At 43.3% G+C, this 16,413-nt stretch overlaps 1 long non-coding RNA gene across 2 annotated transcripts; it reads right to left on the bottom strand.

Annotated features, from left to right (window-relative positions):
* Window positions 1-456: 456 nt before the first annotated feature.
* Window positions 457-15,062, bottom strand: LOC128348131 (uncharacterized). 2 transcript variants are annotated; one of them, XR_008317944.1, is made up of 3 exons: window positions 14,872-15,062; window positions 13,692-14,096; window positions 457-3,050 (listed from the first exon to the last, which is right to left on the bottom strand). It is a non-coding gene; the product is annotated as an uncharacterized LOC128348131 (long non-coding RNA). The 2 variants fall into 2 exon arrangements; XR_008317943.1 differs by lacking the exon at window positions 13,692-14,096.
* Between the last annotated feature and the right edge of the window lie 1,351 nt (window positions 15,063-16,413).

Below are 16,413 nucleotides of genomic sequence, written 5' to 3'. Positions count from 1 at the left end.
TCTGGTGGGCCACTGTGCAAAACAGGATGCTGGACTAGATGGGCCTTGGGCCTGATCCAGCAGGGCTGTTCTTATGTGAATAGGGCTAAGCTGATGTGGAATTTGCTGAGATGAAGAAAGAAAGCTTGAAAACTAGAGATGTGCATGGAACTGGGTGGGGGGAGTTTCAAGGTGGGTGTGTGCTGCTTTAAGAGTGGGGGAGGTAAGGTTGCACTTACCCCTCTCTCTGCTTTCCCCCCACCAGCACTCTGTTTTCCTAAAGTCCATCAGGGCTAACCGGAAGTATCCGACGTGTCTGCTGTGTTGAATGGCATATTACCTCTGAATTAATCACACAGACATTCGGGGGAGTGTCCATTTTACATATCAGGAATACAGAGAGCAAGGACGGTTAAGGACAGTCAGAGAGTATAGCTAAAGACTGAATCTCAGACAAAGCAAGAGAGTCAGGTAGAATCCATGGCAGATAACACTTTATTTATTTAACATATTTATTTACCACCCAATACTTGTCTCTGGGCATCAAAGAATAACAAATCCAATACATAATCATTAGAACTATATGCACAAATACATTTGATTATAATAAAATGACTATCAAGACATAGGCCCATATAATCCAAAATTCACCTGCATACAATCTCCAGTCTACATTTCAGTCAACCAGCATCCCCTCTTCACATTCCATGCATAGTCAGCCACCCCCGCATTCTGCTGCACCTCGAACTCTCAAAGACAGTTCACCACCTTTTGCCCCATATGAAGCCTTATAATATTGAATAATATTGAATATGGAAGAATATTTGGGGATTAATTAAACACTACTGCTATGGGGTTTTTTAAAAGGGTTTTCTTGCCATTTCAGTTTTTACATTTAAGAACAATTCAGGAAGGTGGGTAGGCTTGGGTAACAGATGGACATATCCAGATCTACTTTTAAATATTTATTGCATCAATCCTGAACAGTTTTGAGTTCAAGGGGGCTTATTCTCATGTACGTGTGTATAGAACTAAGCATCAAACAGTTTGAGAATGTGTCCCTGCTTTGTCCGGCATCTCAGAGACAGGAAATATAGGGAAAATCTTTAGCTACCAGAGGAGGTCACGGATGTGAATGGTTCCACCATTTTAATCACCCAGCAATTGTCAAAACAATAGGCGAGACTGCCCTCTGTGATTTCAAACCATTCATCAGGAGGACAAAGATGAACTAGTCTGCTAAACAGCTACAACCTGCATTAGCTAATAGGGAGTTTTGGCTTACTTATGTAACCCAAGTAGAAGTGCTGCAGATTTACCCAGCTAGGAGGTCTGGTCGCACCATTCCTCCTGTGCAGCATGGTTTTTGGAAGGGGGGAATTAATTGTAATTAATTAATTTACAGGCTCCCAGGGCCAGCTAGGCAAACTAGGTTGTCACCTACAGTGCCAAGCGGGGAGGGGTGCTGATGGCCCAGGTCACGTGTTGCCCCGCAGGCTGATGGGAGCGAGCAAGTGGGCAGGGATGGGCAATGGATGACGCAGGAGCTCCCTATCCCCTACCCCTTGCTCCTGTCACCTCAGCAGGCTGCCGCCACCTTCCACACGCAGCGATGCCATTATAACAAGCCACAGCCGGAACAGGCGGCCTGCCAAGGCAAGAGGAGCAAGAGGCGGGGCATGGGAAGCACCCATTCACTTTTCTTGCTGCCTGTTCCTGCCAGCAGCAACCCACCACAACACATTATAATGACATCACCTCATGAGGCAATGTCATTATAAGATGCCATGCTGGGCTGCCAGCAGCGTGAGCAGCAGTGAGGAGAGCGAGTGGCCACTGCTCGCCTGCCCCTTACTCTTCTCACTGCAGTGGGCCTCCCCTTGCTCTTTTTGCCATGGGCTGCCAGGGGAGGGCAAGTGCCTGCCCAGTCTGCCGCCAGCCCGCCCACACTTGCCTGTGTGGATGGAGGAGGCTTGGGGCACCCACTTCGCCTGGGGAGGAGCCCCTCAACCCTTGGGCTGGCCCAGCAGTTTTGTTTTATTTACACTTCATTAGTGAGCTGCTAGAAGAGGGGCTGGCAAAACTCAGTGGGGAGTGGGGGGGAAGAGTGTCTAGGAAAACCATGGATGAAGACAAGGCTCTGCTGCCATCACATGTGGTTTGGATATCAGTCAAGAGAGAAATAACTTTCGTAAGAGTAGCAATCTGGAACAAGCCAATAGTTTAGGTAGGATTGGTTGCAAGAGACTGGCAATTAATAAGATTTATAAAATGATAGCTATTTACACTAATGGCCACAGCAAGCAGTATTCCTTTTGAAACAAAGCTATTTCACCCAAGATTTAAGTTTAGTGGGCTCTCGAGTGGGCTCGGAAAACAGGTCATCCTGAAAAACTATCAACCCAACTTAGTTTTCACTGTGTATAAACCATTTTCCTTGTCTGTTAGATAATATGCAGCTCTTTTATTTTTATCATCATACATTACTGTGACCCCCACATCGGTATTGCACTGGCCAAAGAAGAAAGCAACTTCCTCGCAAATGATTTTCAGGTAGAAGAAACGCCTTTTTAAAAAAGGCTCCTTAATAAATTCATTTCTGGCAAGGGAAAAACAAGCATTCACTTTTTCATTCTTAAATCCCAGGAACTTCAACTCATTCTGCACTGTCTGGAGGTTCTCCAGGGTGAGTGATTCCACAATGCCTTCACGCCATTTAAGGTAGACATCAAGCAGTGCAACCTCCTTCTTTTGAATGTGCCCGTCAGCATCTGAAATGCTGATCTGACAAGTGTTCTTCCCATAATGAAGTCTGAATTTACTTCCGGCATGCTGATCCTCATCCCACGCACCTACTTGTAAAGAATAGGGCTCTTCGAGTAAACGTTTCAGGATTCTAAAAAAAATGTGCTTCTGCTTTGTGTCCAATGAACCGAGTTTCTTTGGTTCTACTCCTGGATCAGGTTTGGTTTCTTCTGCAGAAGGAGAGTTGGAATTTCTTAAAGTTGCCATTTCTTTGCAAGTCCTCCTTTTCTTTGGGGTCCTCCTCTACCTGTGATTCTGGGGAGTCTCTTGTTTCATCAAATGAGAGAGCGCGTGCGGGCGGGCGCGTGTGAGAGAGAGAGAGAGAGAGAGAGGGAGAGAGAATGTTAGGGTGAATATTCTCCATGCTGAGACCCCTTTTTATGGGTTGAAATGCAGTTTGTTTATTATTGTTGTTGGTGGTGGTGGTAGTGATAATAAACCATTCAGCATTTCAGGTCTGGATTGCTACAGTGTGCTCTGCTTACAGCATGAAGGGATACCATTTGCCTGGCAAGATCTATCTGCCCAACTGAAGGAACCAAAGAGGTAGATTCAGATCTTGTCCACATCCCTGCCTCAGAAGAGTTAGGCCCCTTTCACCATTTTGGGCCTAAAAAGAGTTAGCCACCTAGATAAGGGAATTGTATTGACTATTAATATGTTTCTTTAGGATATCACATACTGTATATTAATAATTGAAATATTTTCCATTTATTTATTTATTGCTCGAGGCAGCTCACATCACTAATGAAAAAAAAAGGTGAAATGTAAAATAAATGATGAATAAAGTTTAAAGACCAGGCTAAAGCTATCTTTAAAATAGCATTTTTAAAACGTTTCAAATTAAAAATCATTAATAAAAAAAATGGAGGACTATAGAAACTAAAGAACTTACCAGATATCATCAGCCGAAAAAACATTCAAAAGCCTCTTTAAAAAGTTGTGCTTAAAAAAAAAATTTTTTTAAATTGAGGGTGGGAGCATGGCAAAACTCCTCGCCATTTAATGGGTTTGTTTGTTTATTTATTTATTTATTGTTAGATTTGTACACCACCTTTCATTAAAAGAATCCCAAGGCGGTTCACACAGAAAAATTAAAACAAGACTATAAATATACACAATTAAAATATTAAGCTAAGATATAAAAACAAATTTAACTAAAAAGATTTAAAACACAAACATAAGAACTGTACAAAATTCAAAGAATCAGCAGTAGAGACAATAATATAAAAGCCTGGGTAAAAAGCCAAGATTTAACACGCTTTCTAAAAACTGCGATGGAGACTGAGGAGCAAACAGCCACTGGGAGAGCATTCCAGAGTCTGGGGGCAGCAACAGAAAAGTCCCTGCCCCGGGTGCACAACAGCCGAGCCTCCCTTATTGTTGGCACCCGGAGCAGAGTGCCCTCAGATGACCTCATCAAGCAGGCAGCATCCTGTGGGAGCAGGCAATCTCTTAGGTATCCCAGGTGCAAACCATTAAGGGCTTTAAAGGTCAAAACCAGCACCTTGAATTGGACCCAGAAACAAACTGGTAGCCAGTGCAGCTCTTTCAAAATGGGTGTGATGTGCTCCCACCAGGCAGCTCCAGATAAAACCCTAGCTGCCGCGTTTTGCACTAGCTGCAGTTTCCAAATATTCTTCAAGGGCAGCCCCACGTAGCGCGCATTACAGTAAACCAGCCGTGATGTGACTAAGGCATGGGTAAGTGTAGGGATGTGCACGAACCGGTTTGGAGGCCATGTTGGAGGCCTCCGAACCGGTTCGGAAACGGACCGGTCCGGCGGTCCAGCACCGAGGGGGGGTCTACCTTTAAGGGCAGGGGGTAGAACTTACCCCTCCCACCACTCTTCCCCCTCCGGCGCTGCGTTTAAAATTGAAGTTTTTGGGGCGGCAGCGTTCCTCCCTGCCGCCCCTGCCCCCGTCATTGCCCGGAAGAAGCTGTAATAGAAGCACACATGCACGCGCTGCGGCATGTGCGCGCTTGTCGCATACGTCACACACAGTGTGCGTGTCATGTATGCAGCGCGCGCACAGCGGCGACAGGCACGTGCGTGCTGCGTGCTTCTATTACAGCTTCTTCCGGGCAACGACGGGGGCAGGGGCGGCAGGAAGGAACGCTGCCGCCCCAAAAACTTCAATTTTAAACGCAGCGCCGGAGGGGGAAGAGCGGCGGGAGGGGTAAGTTCTACCCCCCTGCCCTTAAAGGTAGACCCCCCCTCGGTGCCGGTCTGGACCCATGCACATCCCTAGGTAACTGTGGCCAGATCTGCCTTCTCGAGAAAGGGACGCAGCTGGCGCACTAGCCGAAGCCATGCAAAGGCACCCCGGCCACTGCCTCCACCTGAGCTTCCAAAAGGAGAGCCAGGTCCAGCAATACCCCCAAGCTGCGTACTTGCTCCTTCGAGGGGAGTGCAACCCTTTCTAGAACCAGTAGAATCTCCTCATCACGATTGGCTCTCTTACTGACCAACATTACCTCCATCTTGTCTGGATTCAGTCTCAGTTTATTAGCCCATATCCATCTCATCACGGCCTCCAGCCCCCAATTCAGGACATCCACTGCCTCCCTAAGATCAGGTGGCAAGGAGAGATAGAGCTGACTGTCATCTGCATTTTGCTGGCAACTCAGTCCAAGTCCCCAGATGACCTCTCCCAGCAATTTCATGTAGATATTAAACACCATGGGGGACAAAACCAAACCCTGTGAGACCCCACAGGCCAATGGCTCCGGAGCTGAGCAATAGCCCCCAGCACCACCTTCTGGACCCTCCCCCCAAGAAAGGAAAGCAGTACCTCCAATTCCCATACTCAAGAGGTGGTCCAGAAGGATACCATGGTCAATGGTATTGATTGCCGCTGAGAAGTCCAGCAGAACCATCAGGAACACACACACCCATCTAGTTCCCGACATAGGTCATCCACTAAAGTGACCAGGGCAGTTTCAGTCCCATTTCCAGGGCAGAAGACAGATTGAAAAGGGTCCAGATAATCCATATCATCCAAGACTCTCTGCAGCTGGGACGCCACCACACGCTCCATCACCTTGCTGGAAAAGGGAAGGTTAGAGACAGGTCCATAGCTGTCCAGGTTGGAGGGATCAATGGCGGGCTTTTTAAATAATGGTCTTACTATCGCCTCCTTGAGGCATGATGGCATCCTGCCCTCCCATAATGAAGCATTAATAATCACCCCCAACCATCTGCCCGTACCCTCCCTGGCAGCTTTAATTAGCCATGAAGGACAAGGGTCAAGAGCACATGATGTCGCCCACACACTGCCCAGGATCTTGTCCACTAAACATCACTACTTTTTCAGAAGTGCTTTGAACACAATTTGGAAAGAGGGGATACAAATAATTAAATCACTATAATCTCCCCTTTTACCAGATTTGAAAAATATATATTTCTTTGAAAACTTGAAGGAACTCTTTCTTGAAATGCTTTTTACTAATTCAAATCCAACTGCTACAATGCCTCACAAAAAGGCATGAGTAAATAACTATCTACCAAGAAACAAAAGCTGTTTTCACTTTTTTCTGAAGAGAAGATATCCTAGCAAAAAGAGACTAAAGAGATATCCTAGACAAAAAGAGAGACTCTTAAGGTTCAGGGGCATTCCAGAGAAAGCTGACCAGAATATTAAGAAACTACTTGGGGAAGAACTTGCATTACTTTTGGGAATTACAGCTGGAGACATGGAGGCACAGACTGAGAAAGCTTTTCGCCTAAATTCGGATTTTGCCACAAGAAATAAATTAATCAAAGATTGCCTGGTGGAATTTGCCTCTAAATCAATTACTGAGCGAATTGTTCAGGCTCACTTTACTACAGCTCTTACAATCGACGCTCACCAGATAAAAAATTTGAAAGAAATTCCAGCTAGAATTCTAAGAAAACGTAAGGATTACAAATTTTTGACTGATGCATTAAATGCTAATGGAATACGTTTAGGTGGGACTTACCAGAGGGAGTATCTTTCTTCTACAAGGGTAAGAAGACTAGACTTACTGAGCTTCTTAAAGTGCAAGAATTTTGGCGGAAATACAAAAAAGACTTATCTCCTGAGCACCCTGCTTCCTCAACACATAACTAGAACTTGACAATATGGATTACAAACGAAATTACAGATATTTTTCTTGGAACATTAATGGTTTAAATTCAAAAGTTAAAAGAAATAGAGTTTTTCATTTTCTTAAAAAACAAAATTTGGATATTGTGTGTTTACAAGAGACCCACATTAGAAAGCAAGATAGAAAAATTTTGGTTAATAAGGCTTTAGGACAAGAATTTGTTTCTTCAGATAAGAAGAAAAAAAGAGGGGTAGTATTTTATGTCAAACAACAATTTGAACCCAAACTGATTTTTAAAGATGAAGAAGGCAGGATATTAGCATTGGATATTCTAATTTCCGGAATTAAAGCAGTGATAATTGGAATCTATGCCCCAAATGAAAAGAAAGTTGAATTTTATAATTATTTGGATCAAAAGATGGCGGAGTTATCGAATGTCAATTTGATTATATTGGGAGATTTTAATGGAGTTGTTTTGACATCTTTGGATAGAAAATCCGACATTTCGGATAGGAACTTACAAGGTAAACTTCCTAAAGTATTTTTTTACTTAGTAGAACACATGGATCTTTATGATTTGTGGAGAATTAAAAATGCCAGTGCAAAAGAATATACTTATTTCTCTGAAAGATATCAATCACATTCAAAAATGTGATAGATATGGTTTGGACATTATCGTAAATGGGGAATTATCAGACAACTGTGTAATACAAAAAGGGACTAGACAAGGATGTCCACTTCCCCCTTTGCTTTTTATATTGGTTCTAGAAGTGCTTTGTAGAACTATCAGAGAAGATGATAAATTACATTGTCCCAAAACTGGGAAACAGGATTATAAGCTGAGAGCCTTTGCAGACGATGTTGTGCTGTTTTTAGAGAATCCAATGGATAAGATTGAAAGACTCTTGGATAAAATACAACAATTTGGTCAGCTGGCTGGATTCTATATAAACAAGACTAAGACTAAGGTTTTAACTAAAAATATGGATCAGAAAACTAAAGACAGATTCTCTGAAATAAGTGAGTTGAAAGTGGAGAAGAAAGTTAAATATTTGGGGGTCTGGTTATCAAATAACAACTCCTTGTTGTTTATAAATAATTATGTCAAAATATGGAATTCAGTGAAAATTGATCTACAAAGATGGTCTAAATGAATTTGTCTTTAATGGGAAGAATTTCAGTGGTGAAAATGAATGTTTTGCCTAAAATGTTGTTTCTCTTTCAGACTATCCCCATAATTAACACTTTAACTTGTTTTAAGCAATGGCAGAAGGACATAACTAAGTTTGTTTGGCAGGGGAAAAGACCAAGAATTAACTTTAAGAATCTAACAGATGCAAAGGAAAGAGGTGGTCTTACCTTGCCAGACTTAAGGTAATATTTTGATGCTGTTTGTTTGACATGGTTAAAAGAATGGATAAAGAAACCCTAGAATTCTTGATTTGGAAGGATTTGACAGAAGGTTTGGATGGCATGCGTATTTGTGGTATGAAAAAAAATACATAAAGATTTTTTGAACCACTATGTGAGAAGGAGTTTAATGAGGGTGTGGTTAAAATACAAAAATTGGTTTGAACCTAAAACTCCGTTATGGGTATCTCCAATTGAAGCCTTATCACGTAAAGAAGTAAATATGCAAATATGTTGGGGTACCTATAGGGATTTGTTACATTTTCAGGAAAAGGATTGTAAGTTAAAAAGCTTAACTGAAATACAAGATTTGGTTAGAGATTGGTTTCAATACCATCAGTTAAGTGAGATGTAGAAGAAAGACCTTAAAGTCGGATTTGAGGACCAGACTTCAAATTTTGAGAAGGAATTATGTCAAAATGATGAAAAATTAGTTTCTAAAATGTATAAATTGTTGCTTTTGGAGGAGACAGGAGAGGAAGTGGTTAAAACGACTATGATAAAGTGGGCTCAAGATGTGGGGCGTAACATAGAAATGGCAGCCTGGGAAAAGTTATGGAAAAATGATTTAAAATTTACTTCATGTTATGCTATAAAAGAAAACTATTATAAAATGATGTATAGATGGTATCTGACACAAAAAAAATTGGCGTTAATGTATAAAAATGTTTCAAACAAATGCTGGAAGTGTGGACACTTTGAAGGCACATTTTTTCATATGTGGTGGACCTGTGGGAAGGCTAAAGCCTATGGCGATATGATATATAATGAACTAAAGAAAATATTTAAAACAGGGTGGATTTGATTTAAATCAAACTGATTTAAATCACGATTTAAATCACGATTTAAATCACTAGCAGGGTGGATAAAAATCAATGATTTTTTAAAAAAGCATTGATTTTTATCCACCCTGCTAGTGATTTAAATCGTGATTTAAATCGTGATTTAAATCAGTTTGATTTAAATCAAATCCACCCTGATTTAAAATGACATTTCCTAAGAAGCCAGAATCCTTCCTGCTGGGAGTAACACAAGGTGCAATTTCTACAACTAATTTAACATTTTTTATGTATGCCTCTACGGCGGCTAGAATTATATATGCACAGAAATGGAAGACCAGTGAACTGCCTTCAAAAGAAGACTGGCTGATAAAAATTTTGGAATATGCGGAGATGGCAAAACTCACAGCACTATTAAGAGATCAAAACTTGGAATGTTTTAAAGAAGATGGGAAACCATTCTTGTTGTATCTAAAGAATTAGTTTCCTACTATGGACTTGACAGCAGGGTTTGAAATTTAGTAAAAATCGCAGGTTGGTTAGATTAACTATGTTTGTAAGGGTATGAATTTATGTTTTGAATTATTATTATAGCAAGGGTAAATTTTATAGTTGATGATTCACGAAGAAATGTGAGCAGGAAGTCCACCTTTTTTGTGTGTATTTGTAATGAATGATAATCGTTAAAATTAATAAATATAGTTAAAATTAATAAAAATTAAATTAGAAAAAAAACCACAAAAAGGCATGAGTAAATAACTATCTACCAAGAAACAAAAGCTGTTTTCACTTTTTTCTGAAGAGAAGATATCCTAGCCATATCACCAGCCTCTCAAACATACCCAGGGAATGCGTACGAAGAAAAGAGAAGTCTTACTGAAGAGGAGAGGGGCAGTGGAATAAAAGCTTTTAATTCAAAAATCTACTTCATTTATTTTCCTTTTTTTTTTTCATGCCCCTGGTTAACTATCAGCAGTCTCTTCTACTCCCCCCCCCCCGAGTCTTTGTTCCAAATATGGCAAGGCAGGCAATTCAAATTCCCCTTGGGCCGTGGTCAATCAAGGCAACTTGTCCAGCCATTATTTACCATACAAGCTTGGTCATGAGAAGCTATCAGAACTCACACCCATGCGTAAGTTGCTTTGCAAACCAAATGCAGAAGTAAGCAGTTATTAATCCACTATTAGGCCTCAGCATTTGCTTGACCAAAGTTACCCCCTCCAAACATTCCACCCCAACAAACCAATTCCCAACCTCAACCAACATTCTTCACATCATCATGCTAGGCCATCCGAGTCAGGTGACAGTCAGGCTTGGCTGCCTGGCACAGTGCAGGTCAGCACTGCAGTGTGGCAACCATACCACCCAGGGTTGACTAAAGAGGAAGTCTTCTTCGGAAGGAAGGACTTCCTTCCGAAATTGGAAGGCCTGTCCAAACGAAGAGAACAGAAAGGAACACAAACTCTGGCAAAAGAAATGCAAGGCAACAATAAGGGAGGCGAAAAGAGAGTTTGAGGAACATTTAGCCAAAAGTATCAAGGGGAATAACAAAAACTTCTTTAGCAATAGCAATAGCACTTACATTTATATACCGCTTTATAGCCAGAGCTCTCTAAGCGGTTTACAATGATTTTAGCATATTGCCCCCAACATTCTGGGTACTCATTTTACCGACCTCGGAAGGATGGAAGGCTGAGTCAACCTTGAGCCAGGTCAGGATCGAACTTGTAACCTTCTGGTTACAGGGCGGCAGTTTTACCACTGCGCCACCAGGGGCCCTTTAAGTACATCAAAAGCAGGAAACCTGCCAGGGAGGCGATTGTACCATTAGACAATGAGGGAGTGAAAGGGATTATTAAGGAGGATATGGAGGTTGCAGAGAAGCTGAATGAGTTCTTTGCATCTGTCTTCACGGCAGAGGATACTGAGCGTATACCTGAACCAGGCTTTTTAGGGATGGAGGCTAGAGAGCTGAGTCAGATAGAAGTGACAAGGGATGATGTTCAACAGTTCTAAACTGTCTGGAAAAACTGAAAGCTAACAAAACACCAGGGCCGGATGGCATCCATCCAAGAGTCCTCAAAGAAATCAAATGTGAAATTGCCGACCTCCTTGATAAAATATTTAACTTATCCCTGAAATCGGGCTCTGTACCAGAGGACTGGAGAGTAGCAAATGTAACACCGATTTTCAAGAAGGGATCCAGGGGCGATCCAGGAAATTACAGGCCAGTTAGCCTAATGTCCGTTCCAGGCAAATTGATAGAAAGCATCCTCAAGGATAAAATTGTAAAGCAAATAGAAGAACAGGCCCTGCTGGGAGTGAGCCAGCATGGCTTCTGCAAAGGTAAATCTTGCCTTACCAACCTTTTGGACTTCTTTGAGAGTGTCAATGAGTGTGTGGATCAAGGTGATCCAGTTGACATAGTCTACCTGGACTTCCAAAAAGCTTTTGACAAAGTTCCTCATCAAAGACTCTGGAGGAAACTTAGCTGTCATGGGATAAAGGGACAAGTACATGTGTGGATTGCTAACTGGTTGAAAGACAGGAAACAGAGGGTAGGTATAAATGGAGAGTTTTCACAATGGAGGGAAGTAAGACGTGGGGTCCCCCAGGGATCTGTACTGGGGCCGGTGCTTTTTAATTTATTCATAAATGATCTAGCAGCAGGGGTGAGCAGCAAGGTGGCCAGATTTGCAGATGATACCAAACTCTTCCGGCTAGTGAAATACATAACTGATTGTGAAGAGCTCCAAAAGGATCTCTCCAAATTGGGTAAGTGGGTGACAAAGTGGCAAATGCGGTTCAGTGTTGGCAAGTGTAAAGTGATGCACATTGGGACGAAAAACCCCAACTTCAAGTATATGCTGATGGGATCCGAGCTGTCAGTGACGGACCAGGAGAGAGATCTTGGGGTTGTGGTGGACAGCTCGTTGAAAGTGTCGACTCAATGTGCAGCAGCTGTGAAAAAGGCAAATTCCATGCTAGGGATCATTAGAAAGGGGACTGAAAATAAAACGGTTAACATTATAAAGCTCTTATACATAACTATGGTGCGACCACACTTGGAGTACTGTGTACAATTCTGGTCACCACACCTTAAAAAGGACATTGTTGAACTGGAGAAGGTACAGAAGAGGGCAACCAAGATGATCAGGGGCCTAGAGCACCTTTCTTATGAGGCAAGACTACAACACCTGGGGCTTTTTAGTTTAGAAAAAAGACGACTGCGGGGAGACATGATAGAGGTCTATAAAATCATGCATGGTGTGGAGAAAGTGGAGAAAGGGAAATTCTTCTCCCTCTCACACAACACTAGAACCAGGGGTCACTCCATGAAATTGATTGCCAGAAGGTCTAGGACCAACAAACGGAAGTACTTTTTCACACAACACGTGATCCACTTGTGGAACTCTCTGCCACAGGATGTGGTGACAGCCAACAACCTGGATGGCTTTAAGAGGGGTTTGGATGACTTCATGGAGGAAAGGTCTATCAATGGCTACTAGTCGGAGGGCTGTGGGCCACCTCCAGCCTCAAAGGCAGGATGCCTCTGAGTACCAGTTGCAGGGGAGTAATGGCAGGAGAGAAGGCATGCCCTCAACTCCTTTCTGTGGCTTCCAGCGGCATGTGGTGGGCCACTGTGCGAAACAGGATGCTGGACTAGATGGGCCTTGGGCCTGATCCAGCAGGGCTGTTCTTAAGTTCTTAAAGAGGATTTGTGGGTCCCCAGGGGATGTGGAGGCCTCGGACTTCAGCCCCAAAGTCCAGGGGTAAGAGCACCTACGGCAGAAAGTGCCTCAGGACTTCACATGTAAAACTGTAAGGAAAGACAGCTCTTTTGTATGGATGGCTTCAGCAGAAGCATTCTTAGCCAGGGCAGTCGGCGGGAGGGGGGGGGCTGACCTTGCCTTGCAGGAGCTGTAAGGCTATGCTTGGGCAAAATGCAGGTGTGCTGCACTGTACCTGAGAAATTATTGCAAGGGCAGAGCAACTAAGACACAAATAACTAAGACATCCAGTCTTTCTTAAATATGGAGTTTGCTGGGAGAAAACAGTTCCCTCCATTGACTCCTCTCAGTGAATCCCTGCCTTATTGTTTAATCAAGCAGATGGATCCAATGACCCTTAGATTTTATCAGCCAAGACTGCTCTGTGCGGTCAGGAAGCTAACCTTGATTCCATGTTGCAGAACTCCCCCAAATTACGGAGGTGCTCATTGTGGGGAATTGGAAATGGAGGGATGAGTTAGATTTTCATCCTGGATAGGGTTACAATACACCTCCGCAGAAGGAACAGGTACACAGCTTGAGAGTGCTCTTGGACCCAGCCCTCTCCCTGGTATCTCAGATGGACTCCATGGCCAGAAGCGCTTTCCATCAACTTTGGCTGATTCAGCAGCTGCATCCATTCCTTGAAGAGAACAATCTCAAAACAGTGGTGCATCAGCTGGTAACCCCCAGGCTTGACTATTGCAATGTGCTCTACGTGGGGCTGCCTTTGAACTCAGAAACTTCAGTTCGTTCAAAATGCAGCAGTCAGATTGGTCTCTGGGGAAACCCAGAGAGACTATATTATGCCTCGCTTGAAATAGTTAAACTTGCTGCCAATATGTTTCCAGGCAAAATACAAAGTGCTGGTTATTACCTTTAAAGCCCTGAATGGCTTGGGTCCGGGCTACCTTAGAGGGTGCCTTCTTCCGTATGATTCCCATCGCACGCTGAGATCTGGAGAGGTCCATCTCCAGTTACCACTGGTACCTCTGGTGGCAACTTGAAACCGGGCCTTCTCTGTAGCTGCTCCTGGCCTAGTATGAAGATATCTGCAGTTTTGGCTTGCTGTTGGCCTTTAGAGAGCCCTAAAAACTTACTTGTTTGGCCTGGCCTTCCAAGGATTTTAAATTGTTTTGGGGTCTTTTAATTGGTTTTAAATGATTTTGAATTGTTTTCAAATTGTTTTTATATTGTTATAAGCAGTGTGTTTTAAATGGTGTTTGTTTTTATGCCTTTTAAAATTTGTTGTGCAACACCCAAAGTCTTTGGATGGGGTGGCCTATAAAGGAAAAAAAAATATTGCATGTCATGTGGCTATCAGGGTAGGATATAACGAGACTTCTGAATTTGCAACTACACAACTGTCCAGACCCCTCTCTTGGTTTGTCTCCAAACGGTCAGAATGTATTATTATTATTATTATTATTATTATTATTATTATTATTATTATTAATTCAATTTCTATACCGCCCTTCCAAAAATGGCTCAGGGTGGTTTACACAGAGAAATAATACATAAATAAGATGGCCCCCTGTCCCCAAAGGGCTCACAAGCTAAAAAGAAACACACCAGCAACAGTCACTGGAGGTACTGTGCTGGGGGTGGATAGGGCCAGTTACTCTCCCCCTGCTAAATAAAGAGAATCACCATGTTAAAAGGTGCCTCTTTGCCAAGTTAGCAGGGGTTGTATATTGGGAGGCTTCTTGCAACAGCAGTCTGTGAACTCCGCTTCTCGCGCCCACCCGCCCCCTCCTTAGCAATCACAAGGATTTTTAAACAACCAAGAGACAGATCTGCATTTAATATAATCTTTATACCGAGGCACTAAGGTTAGGAGACCACTGCGAGTGGAGCCATGATGAAGAGAAAGGCGAAAGGAGCTGGGGAAATGGAGCGGGAAGCGTAGCTCTGTGCGACGGGACTGGGCACCCGATGAAGATCTGTCCCCCCCCCCCACCCCCCATTCAACCTCACCAGCACACACAAGCCAGCCCACCTCCCCGCTTATGCTTGTAAGCGGTCCAAGCCCGCGTCCTCCCCTCTTATGCCTGTACCTCGATTTTCTGCCCCGACAGTGTCTGAGTAGGAAGGAAGATGACCCGGATTACAAGCCAGGAAGTGGCAGCACGATCTGGCCGACCGACTGGCTGTGGTTTCACCTCGATTGGAAAGAGCATCTACAAAATCCCTGCCTCCCACCGGCTGCTGTCTCCGACTCCTTTCCTTCTTTCGGTCTAAGTTTCGATTTCCCCCAGATGACGTCATTTTTGGAATCCCGCCTCAGACGCATGCAGTAGGATGTTTGAAGCTGTAGCGATAGCTGCTCAGCACACTAGCTACCCAGATGCAAATACCTAACCCCACAAGGGTGAGAAACAGTAGTCCTCTGTCCACTCTTGCCTCCAGCAACTGCAGTAATGGCCATACTGCCTTTGAACCTGGGGCTTCATTAAGCTACCCTGGCGGCATTGCTAGGTTTGCCCTCCGTCAACACTGAAGTAGGCTCCCAATGTTTTGTTTGACTGAAATGCATCCATAAGAAGACAGCAAGGTGTGCTGGCAGGGGAAAGAGCAGAGAGCGTTTCTGCCACAAGCCATATTTGTTGTTATTTAACTCTCCCTCTAGCCCTATGCAGTGGCGTATCTAGGGAAAATAGCGCCTAGGGCAAGCACTGAAGTTACGCCCCTGTCCAAACATCTGAGGCCCATCTTTCAGATAACTTTACCATAATATCAGCTCAAAAATACAAGTCAAGCTCGTTAATCTTTTAATTAACAAATTATGGCACAACATGAAAATTATAACTGCACCTTCCTTGCTTTCACTGATGCAAATTGGTCTATGATTGTAGGGCTCAAGAACATGAACTGCATGCTTTTAGGAGTCTTGTAGGATCACATAGTAAAAGGACTGTGTAAGTCTGAACTACACAAACCTGCTGGCCTATTTCCAAATCAGCTTTTTGCGGAGTCTGCTGGTGAGGACAGGTGCTATTCCTTGAGTGTGGAGTGGGCAGCGGCTGGTGGACATCTAACAGACACAGAAAGGCACCTGTGATTTCTCCCCTCTTCCACTAGAAACACAGGAAGCTGCCTTCTACCAAGTCAGACCATTGGTCCATCTAGCTCAGTATTCCCTACCCAAACTGGCAGCAGCTTCTCCAAGGCTGCAGGCAGCAGTCTTTCCTAGCCCTATACTGTATGCTTTGGTAGTTTTTTGGTTCAATAAAAAAATCTTGACCTATTAAAATAAAATAAAATCTTGTCCTATCTGGAGATGCCAGGGAGGGAACTTGGAACCTTCTGCATGCCAGCATGCATATGCTCTTTCCAGAGCTGCCCCATCACCCTCCTTAGCAAAGGGGATAACCCATGCTTGCTACCACAAGAACAGTTCAGTTCTGGGGCCTGGCTGTTGCATTTGCATGAAGCAGGATCTTGCAACAATTCTGACTCTACCTCTGAATGCAAAAGGCAAAAACACACTTCAAAGAGAGCATTTATCTACAACCTGCCTACCATCTCTTTCTTCTCTCACAAACAAATACTTTTATCTGCTGGCTTTTAAAAAATTCTTTTGGATGAGATTTCAATTT

Source organism: Hemicordylus capensis, chromosome 2 (assembly GCF_027244095.1).
Source record: "Hemicordylus capensis ecotype Gifberg chromosome 2, rHemCap1.1.pri, whole genome shotgun sequence".
Lineage (NCBI taxonomy): Eukaryota > Metazoa > Chordata > Lepidosauria > Squamata > Cordylidae > Hemicordylus > Hemicordylus capensis.
Note: the sequence above shows the minus strand (reverse complement) of the source record. Positions and strands in the feature narration are given on the sequence as shown.